Source organism: Oryx dammah, unplaced genomic scaffold, assembly GCF_014754425.2.
Source record: "Oryx dammah isolate SB20612 unplaced genomic scaffold, SCBI_Odam_1.1 HiC_scaffold_25, whole genome shotgun sequence".
NCBI lineage: Eukaryota > Metazoa > Chordata > Mammalia > Artiodactyla > Bovidae > Oryx > Oryx dammah.
Window position 1 is genome coordinate 87,852,145 of NW_024070209.1, and position 9,817 is coordinate 87,861,961.

At 48.7% G+C, this 9,817-nt stretch overlaps 1 pseudogene; it reads right to left on the reverse strand.

The window, feature by feature from the left end:
- Positions 1-37: 37 nt before the first annotated feature.
- Positions 38-458, reverse strand: LOC120851901 (annotated as a pseudogene).
- Between the last annotated feature and the right edge of the window lie 9,359 nt (positions 459-9,817).

The window sequence follows — 9,817 nt, forward strand, 5'->3', positions numbered from 1 at the left end:
GCAGCCAGGGAACTTGAACATGGCAGCGTGGAGGGTCTCAATCACCTCCCCCTTGTTCTGCAGCTTGGTGTGAATGGACATTATGACTTGGCCCCTGTGGACCCTGGCCACTGCGCCCTGGCTCTTTCCAGAGGCACTGCACACACCTGCCTGGAGCCTGTCAGATCCGATCAGCTCCAGCGTGGACAATGTCTTGTGGATTCAGGTGTTGTGGATGGGGTGGAGCTGCACGCAGACACGAGAGCCATCTTTGCCACAGCTGTTCACCAGGTACGGGTCAGCACAAATATGAGCAGCCTCCAGGGCTTCAGTGGGAACTTACTCACTTTCATCTCCTTCTGCCCCAGGTCAAAGGTGTGGATCGTAGCATCAGGGACACCTGGGCAGAAGCGAGACTTTGCATACAGCTTGTTCTTACGATACCGATACTGGTAATGCCAGGCCGGGTGGCGGCCCATGGTGACACCAGGATCTTCAACGGTGAGTCGAAAATCTGCTGGGAGGCACTGAGACTTGCTGGTGTCCACTGTGAGCTCAATACATGGGAATTCCTCCCAGCAATGGGAAACGTCTAAGAATGGGAGGACCTGCCCCCACGGGCGGGAATACTCCATCCCTGAGGAAATTCAAGGAAAAGTTAGATGACCTCCTGATGGGAGAGTGAAAAGAGGATACTGTGACAGGGGGATTTCCAAATCTGATGGAGCCTGGGTCTGGTGGACCGGCCAGGCCTTTCACAGGGAGCGGGAAGCTTTCCAAATGGAGCAGAAGCAGCTCTCTCCTCAGTCTGCCTCCTGCCCGATAAGGGTGTTCGCTGTGTCGAGGACTCGGCTAGAAATCCATCCAAACTAAACTGAGGGTTTGTGGGCACAGTGGTTGGAGCAGGGCTGTTTCCTGCAGAGGGTTGTCTTTCCATCACAGCTGAGACCAAAGCCTGAGAACCAGGTTCTGTGTGATGCCAGTAACCCTGCCTCCCAGAGGGAAGGGAAGATCTATTTACATAGAAAGTCAGTAACAATAGGGACCGATTTATGGTTGAGCTGCAGTAAGAAGTCTGAAATGGGCTGGGTGACCCTGCATTAGGGTTGCTGGGTAGGACCTGGACATTTAGAGATGTGGGCCAGAAATCAAGGCAGTGCGTCTGATGGGTGAAAAGGGCCCTGAGTGACTCTCAGCTGCAGAAAAGAAGGTGGCTTGAGAAGAGGCAGGAGAGCAATGTCAGATCCACATTGTGAGGTCCTTCCTGCCCAGCCCGCCTCCCCTGGACAGTGCTTCCTGGACAGCTGGCTGCTCTCTCATCCTTGCCTAATTCTGATGGTGTCTAGCAGGGGAGGGGCTCGGTACAAGCGCAGAAAAAAGTGCTAGTTGCTCAGTTGTGTCCGACATTTTGAGACCTCATGGACTATAGCCCGGCAGGCTCTTCTGTCCATGAGATTCTCCAGGCAAGAATACTGGAGTGGGTTGCCATTTTTTTCTCCATAGGATCTTCCCAACCCAGGGATGGAACCTGGGTCTCCCGCATTTCAGGGTGTGAATTTTCCAGTGTGCTGGGCTTCAAGCTGAGGAAGGACCTGAGAAGTTGGAAGAAGGGGAAAGAGAGGGATGGAAGGATGGAAGGCTGCTGCAAAGGAAGGCCGCTTGGCTGTGAGTATGAGAGAGAGGGAGTCAGAAATGAAATGCTCGCTCCTTTTCAGCTGGGGGTGGGTGGGTTCTGGGAGAGAGGGTGAGAATTACCAGAAAGGGGCGGCCGACATCTACTGCGTGTTCTCTGCTTCTGTTGACATGTCAGGAGCCCCCGATGGCTTGTTGGCCTGGCTGGGGAGGCAGACACTTGTGGATGGATGGAGACCACGGGAAGCAATGAGTCAACCCTCAGCTGTTTGCTGAGTACCAGCCATTCAGCAAGCAGTGTGTCGGCTTCACGAACATGATCTGTTCTAAAACCACCCCCCAGGGAGGCAGGCCAGGACCTGCCAGCCCGAGGAGGAAACTGCCAAGAGGACCATGTGAATCTTTAGGTGCCAACAAGGAGCTCTGGGGTGGATCCTGAACCCTCCTGATCCCCAAGCCTGTGCCCAGATCGTGTGTGACAGAGCCCTCCTCATGCTTTGCAGGTGCCAGGAGCAGTCTCTAGGTTGTGTAAGTGCTGTTCCCTCTGTGGGTCAGCATCTGAACCCCTCCCTCTGATGGGAGACTCAGAGGGTGGTGGAAAGGAAGGAGGCAGGGGCCATTCTGCTGGCGGCCCTCATCCATTAAGGCCCATGGGCTCTAAAGATGCTGCTGCTGGCCTGCCTCCCACTGAGGGGAAATGCAACATGCTTTTGACTTTATGTGGTTAAATTGAGGTTAAGCCAAGTTCTGTGTAGCTGTTTCTACACATATTAGGAAAACCAAACAGCTGCGGGGCTGGTGTCAGCAAGATCCCTGAACCTGTTTGAACCTGGCTGGGCCAGCTTTGTGTGAGTTGTGGCCGTGGCTGCGTCTATTGAAACAGTGCTGAAGGGGCGCTCACACTCCCCGCCGCCCTACCCCCCCTTCTCAGTCGCATCCCCCATCCCAAACCCTTCATCAGCCCCTTTCTCCAGAAAAGGCGGAGAAAAAATTACCCTTGCTGGATGCCCATCGAAGGGCTGCCTGTGTCCTGCACACTGACGACGTTGTTTAAGACCGTGCCACCTCTGTGAAAATATTGGTTCTGTCGTGATGCCAAGATTTCTGAGTTAGCTATCAACCAGGTCTCCTTGTGCAAACTCAATCTGCTTTCTGAAAGGTTTAATCAGCATGAGATCTTTCTTAGAAAATGGTCACAGTGCTTCTGTGCCCGTCTCCTCTGTTCCCTGCTGGCCGCCAGCAGCCACTAGGGTAGGAGCCACGAAGCCTGGGGCTTGGGCATTATGACATAGCCAAGGGCTGGGGAGGGCTTCCCTGGTAGCTTAGTTGGTAAAGAATCCGCCTGCAATGCAGGAGACACAGGTTCGATACCTGGGTTGGGAAGATCCCTTGGAGAAGGAAATGGCAACCCACTCCAGTATTCTTGCCTGTGAAATCCCATGGACAGAGGAGCCTGGTGGGCTATATGTCTGTCCACAGGGTCGCAAAGTGTTGGACATGACTGAATTGACGCGCACACACGCAAAGGGCTGAGGAATTCTTTCTCCAACAGTCTGGGAGGGAGGACAACTCTTAATTCTTCCTGGAGTGTCTTTAGAGACCATCATTTAGAGAATATTGTTAAGCCAAGTATTAAAAGGAAAGTGTCAGAGTGGAGGAGGAGACTCATTGTTTGCACTTAAACCTTTGGTGTTTAGATTCAGAGACTCTCATTAATGAAGTCAAGACTTTAAACCATGGGTATCCATTAGCTTGGAAAGGAAAATTTAATGGTATTTCCTTTGATGTAATCACCTTGGAAAATAGTGTTATAATTCCAAGGCTCTAAGCAAACTTTGCAATCTGTTTTTTTTTTTTTTGTAAAATAATTCTATATAGATATGTAGATTGACAGGTGAAATTTGTTTGGGAATGAGGTTATTTAAGCCATTAATTTACTTAGGATTAGAAGAGATTATTTGCGACTACTAAAAATAAATAAGGAGATTAAAATTTATGTAACCATCGGATTGACATTTTTTTTAAGAAAACTTAAGCATGGCCAGAAATTAGTGACAAAATGAGTGGAGCTTTGAAGTAACTGATTTAATATGTAGAATATACAAAGGACAATGGTTGGATAGACTCATCAGATAAATTTCCTCTTGCCTTTCTTCACCGCCAACTCCATCCTGTTACTGTGTCCAGTTGCTTAAACATGACTGTTTTGAATTATGGATTTTCAGCAGGGAGGAAATTGATAGAGAAATATGTACTTGAAGTAGTGGGCTGGGAAGTTAGATTCTCAGCTTATTACTTCTCTGTTCCTAACTTCCTGTGTGACCCTGGTCAAAGCAATTCACCTCTCTGAGCCGCAGCTTCTGTCTGCGAAGGACTATTGCTTGTCAGCTGCTGTAGGCGGGGTGGGGGAAGAAAAACAAGGGAAAGGCTGGGGGACGTTTGGATGGGAAGCAGCAGAGGAGTCATAGACGGCCCCCGCGAATCCTCCATGCCTCTGATTTTGGCCCTTTCTCCGGACTGATGTTTGTAATCTGTGGTCCCATTACAAACCTGTGGATAACACGCCCTGTTACTCCAAAATATTGAAAGCAAATATTAACTCAAGATAATGCAACGTGAGCAACACGAAGGTCAGCGAACCCAGAAGCAGAAAATATCCCCGTGTGTTAAAAACGATGGCACGTGATGCTTCCAGAGTCGTTCATGAATTCCTGCTTTGTGGCAGCAAGAACCGGCCTGAGAAATGAAGGCCGGGGTATCTCAGGGCAGTGCCGCAATCCTATCAGATGTGCACACCGGCCCCAGTTGCTAAAGCGCTTCATGGCTGATAAGGTGCTAGTCACAGAGATGGGAACTAAATTTATAGTCGGCTTTTGTGGAGCCAATTTCCATGTTGTGCTGCCGGAGTTGAAAACGCAAGGAAATGTGCTTGAAGCCAAAATTGGCTTTGTGGCTCCAGTTTCCTCAGCTCAGCACCACCTGCCTCCAATCAAACTGTCCAATTACAGGAAACAATTGTTTTCTTGCTTTCTGGGAAGTGAAGAAATTCATCCAGTAAAGGACTGATTTCTAAATGTTTCTCCCCCACCTCACCCCTTTTTTAAAAAGATAAAAGAACAGAAATTAACAGCAGATCCAAAACATCAACACTGTTTCAGGGTGGGGGAGAAAGTGTTTCCCTAACAAATAACTTTCAGAGTTCAAAAACCAGAGTGATGTGGTCCATGTATTATGGTGCGATGGACCACAGACCCCGGATCTGTAATTACCTCTGATAATAATGTTATTAGCCACTCAGAAGAAAGGTTCTCCCTTTTAAGATGTGAGGCAGTAATTAAAGGCTGTGAATTTCACAGGTGAAATCTTGCAGAAAGTACGATTTTAAAGTCAAAGAATTTAGTGATCCACCTCTGGTTAATTAAACTTTCTTCTCAAAATAAAATCTTGTATTTGAAACAATGAAATCGGCGGCAATGATACTATTTATCTCCGAGCCCAAGTCTTATTTCTTTAAACTTCAAACTGACTTGCTTGAGCTGATTTCTCTGAAATAGCTGAAATAACAGCAGAGAAGTTGAAGGGAAAATAAACCACTGGCCACGTGGAGATATTTAGCATGCATTGAGCAAGGGTAATAATTATAGTACATGCTTTCCTCTGGCAGGTAATATTTTAATGGAACAAACAGACAAACTTCCCTTGATGTGTTTCTGTGTCATCTCCTGAATCTTCTTTTTCAAATTAAAGAGAACGGCTCAATATTTCATGATTCAATAAAAGTCATGACCTCATGAAAACCACTTATAAGCAGTGTTCCACATCATTTTTCTTTAGGGTATTTACCCATGTGAGGCTACCTCCAAAAGCTTACATATACAACATTGATTTTTGCCACATTCTAAATCCACTTATGTCTTATTTCAAAGCAACTGTCCCGCTCCACTCCATGAGTTCTCCTACATATAGGCCTCGTCATTGTTGTCATTCAGTCACTGACTTTTTGTGACCCCGTGGATTATAGCCCGCCAGGCTCCTCCCTCCATGGGATTCTCCAGGCAAGAATACTGGAGTGGGTTGCCATTTCCTTCTCCAGGGGATCTTCCTGACCCCGGGATCGAACGCACGTCTCCTGCATTGGCAGTCGGATTCTTCACTGCTCCGCCACCTGGGAAGCCCTTACGGGTTTTAGCTCAGAAGAAACACTGCTCTCCTCCTCCAGGAAGCCTTCCTTGATCAGATCAGGTAAAGACCATCTCTCACTTTTGGCCCTTGCTCTAGTCCTGTTTCAGGTTCTGGCCTGGGTCGTGATTTTCACTTCTGAAGTGTAAAGAAACTCTTGGGGAATAGAAATTCATAGGAAACCAGGCTGTTTCTCAGTAAAAATGAATAAGGGATGGCTTTCCTCCTATTTATTTCTTCTGAGTTCCCTTAGAGAGAGGGCCTCTCAATTCAGGAGGCACAGGAGACATGAGTTCAATCCCCAGGTCGGGAAGATCCCCTGGAGGAGGAAATGGCAACCCACTCCAGTATCCCTGCCTGGAGAATCCCATAGACAGAGGAGGCTGGTGGTTGCAGTCCAGGGGGTCCAAAAGAATCAGATATGACTGAACGACTGAGTACACCCACCCTGAGACCTTTTGCTCTTCTCCATATCCCCAGGTGGTGGTGGGAATCTAGGACTCCAGCCTGATCACCTTTTCCGTTCATTCTGCAATTCTGGGCGACCTCATGCCCACTCATGACTTCATCTATAACCTTTGGTCTCCACAGCACAAACCTGTGTTCTCCTCCTTGTGATCTGGGGGTCTGGGGTGAGATGCTGAGTGCACAGGCTCTAGGGAGAGGCCAGTACTCCTATGGCCTCAGAGCTGACGCTTGCTCTCCAGGAGTCTTACTTTTCTTACCAAATGGGGGCTGGGGTTGGTGGGATACTAGTGAGTTTATTAATCTGGAGAAATCCTTCCTCATTCTTCACCCTCATCTGGGCCTAAGCATCATGGCTGGAGGCTCTCTCTGCCTGCCCTGCCCACCCCCAGCACCCCAGCCTTGCACTGCTCACGGCCAACCTGCTTCTGTGCCCAGCAGGGACTTGAGCTCTTTTCAACCACAGCCACTGGCTGTGGCCGAGTGTCCCTTGGCTTTGTTCCCTTCGGTGGGGGGTGTGACAAAGCACCCAGGAAATCGTCCCTGAATGATCAGATCTGATTTCAGCAACGGTCTGTGCTCCTTCTTCACCCTGTGCTTTTTATCCATAAGAACAAATTTCGGATTCTGCAAATCGGCCACTTGACAGAGATCTGGTGACTCAGGAGAGAACTGGGGCCTGGGGGCTTTCCAGCCACCTAGTTAGATGAAACCACACAGCGACCTTCCCTCCCCGAGGGGTGACCTAGTTCTCAATTCCTGTAGTCTCGGAGCCCTCGCTGCAGAATTCTGATGAGGCCGGGCCGGTTCACGGCTGGGGTCTGATGAGAAAAGGGAATTGAGATAGAGGTGATTGATTTGGATCTTGAGAAGCTGTGGGGATATTGCCCTGTTTTTTTTTTTTTTTCCTGGCAGTGGGAACTAGTCTGTGGGAAGGGGGCTTCCCGTGACCCCCCTCTCCATCGGGGCCTCTTGGGACTTCTGCTCCATCCCCGTGGGATGAGATGGGAAGGCTGCCCTGACACACGGTACAGGAGATTGATTATCTCGGCTCTTGCAGCCTCTCTGGGTGAGTTTCCCAATTAGAATGAAAAATCGCCGACAATCCTACTTCCACCCAGATCCCCATCTTGCTCTTTAGAGCTGAAGTGGAAATTGAACTCCGTGCGTCTCGCCTGATTGAGTTCGTCTCCCAGACAGTCGGGCTGGGGCTGCGGCTTCTCTGGGTTGGTGGGTAGATGTCGGTCGTCCTTGTACCCGGCAGGGCCGAGGGGGCCAGCAGAGACTGCTGCATCTCTGGTGGGTGGTGTTCTCTCATCCCCCTTGGCAGTAAAGAGAAGAGGAGGTGCTACAGTGGGCAGATTCCTTTTCTCCTCCACTCTCGGGTGACTCTTACTCATCTTAAAGTCCCTCCTCCATGAACCTTCTCCTGACTGTTCCCTGAAGCCTCCTTCCTCCAATCTCTCTCCTCTAACCTCCCTGGCATGCTGGAGGCCCTCATTGGGAAACTTCTCAGGCTGGTTGTGGTTTTCTGCTTCCTCATCAGCCCCCTCACCACCTGGCAGCCCCTGGGGGGCAGGATTCGGGGTAAACACAGGGCCCAGAGCCCATGACCACTCAGTGCAGACTTGGAAGGAAGGAAAGGACCAGTGGTGATTAGCCCTCTACCCAGTGGACTATTCGAATCTTTTGAAGACTTTTTAAAATAATGCAGAAGTCCTGGGCCCCCTGAACCAATGGGATCAGAATCTCTGGGCATCAGCATTTAAAAAGAACCCCCTGTCCCACAGGGTGGTTTTTCCATGCAGGCCTGGAGGAGTAGGATGGCCCCAAAGGGCAGGAAGCAGGCTTTGGGTCTCAATCTGGGCTTCCCTCCTGACTTTGTTTTCCTTACTTAAAAGGATGAGATTGCTGGATTCTAGATATGACATATAAAGTACCTATGAGGGAATATGCACTCAGTAACTCTTGATCCTGTGGTTGCAAATGCTTGGCGCACATAGGATTTAAGCCTGTAAGATTTGGAGTCAGGCAAGGCTGGTCTGAGTAAGTTACTAAACATTGGAAACTGGGCAGGCTACTTGACCTCAGCCGTCTCATCTGTGAAAGGGGTTTCATAATATTCCCCACATCACAGATGTGTAAGGATTAAATGAGCTAAGCCATTCAAGTAATACAATTTGATAATCAGTAGAGAGTAAGGAAATGGCAACCCACTCCAGTGTTCTTGCCTGGAGAATCCCAGGGACAGGGGAGCCTGGTGGGCTGCTGTCTATGGGGTCGCACAGAGTCGGACACGACTGAAGCGACTTAGCAGCAGCAGCAGCAGTTATTAATATTACTTGTAGGGTAAGTACTGACTGAGGTTTATAGGAGAAAAAACAATTTGATGATGACAAATAAGAATTGTGGTTATTTGGACTTTTCTTCTAAAGCATATCACTTTAAGGATAAGTCATGTGACTTTCATAGATTGAAATATTGATTAGACTTATTCTATTATGTAATGCTCTATTTGTGAACTTTCAACACATCTCTGGAGTGGAAATACATTTTCATTTGCTAATTTCTGATAACAAGGCAAAAAGTTTTCTTGTGTGTGTGTGTGTGTTCAGTCGTTCAGTTGTATGCAACTCTTTGCTGCCCCATTGACTGCAGCCCTCCTCTGTCTATGGAATTTTCCAGGCAAGAAAACTGGAGAGGGTTGCCATTTCTACCCCAGGGGATCTTCCCCACCCAGGGATGCAACCTACATCTCTTGTGTCTTCTGTACTGGCAGGTGGATTCTTTACCACTTGGCCACCTGGGAAGCCAAAAAGCTTTCTTAAATAGCCAATTACATTTTTAGAGAGGTGGGAACTGAAACACTAATTCTGACTTTTGCTCAGCTTGTCCTCCCTTTGACTGTAATCCACTCTGAGGACCACACTCTTCTTCTGGCTGCTAACTTGTGAGGGTCTTAGCCAGACTGAGATGTTACACATAGGTGACCCTGGTAGAGATTTTGTTTGGGACTGAGCCTGTGAGCCAGGAGTCAGAGTTTTCCATCTCCTGGGTTTCATTCCCCACTAAGGTTAATGGAGCCTGGGAGGCCACCATTCAAATGCGTGCAGTTTAGCTTTCCAGTATGAGGATGAATGAATGGATTCCTGCTGTGGAAAACCAATTCAATGCTTAAAAATAATGGGAAAAGTTATGAATGTCTAATTCCATTGTCTCTTGGCCTGAGAGCTGCGACCTGAGTGATAGGATAAGCCTTCTCCCAGAGAAAAAGTGTCAGTCACTCAGTCGTGTCTGCCTCTTTGCGACCTCGTGGACTGTAGCCCACCAGGCTCCTCTGTCCATGGGATTTTCCAGGCAAGAGTACTGGAGTGGGTTGCCATATCCTTCTCCAGGGATCTTCCCAGCCCAGCGAATGAACCCAGGTCTCCTGCCTTGCAAGTAGATTCTTTACCACTGAGCCATCAAGGAAGCCCTTTCTCCCAGAGAGTACCCAGTTATTTCTGACGTTCCCCCGAAATTGCCCAAGGACCAGGTCACATGAGATCACTGGCCTCTTCCA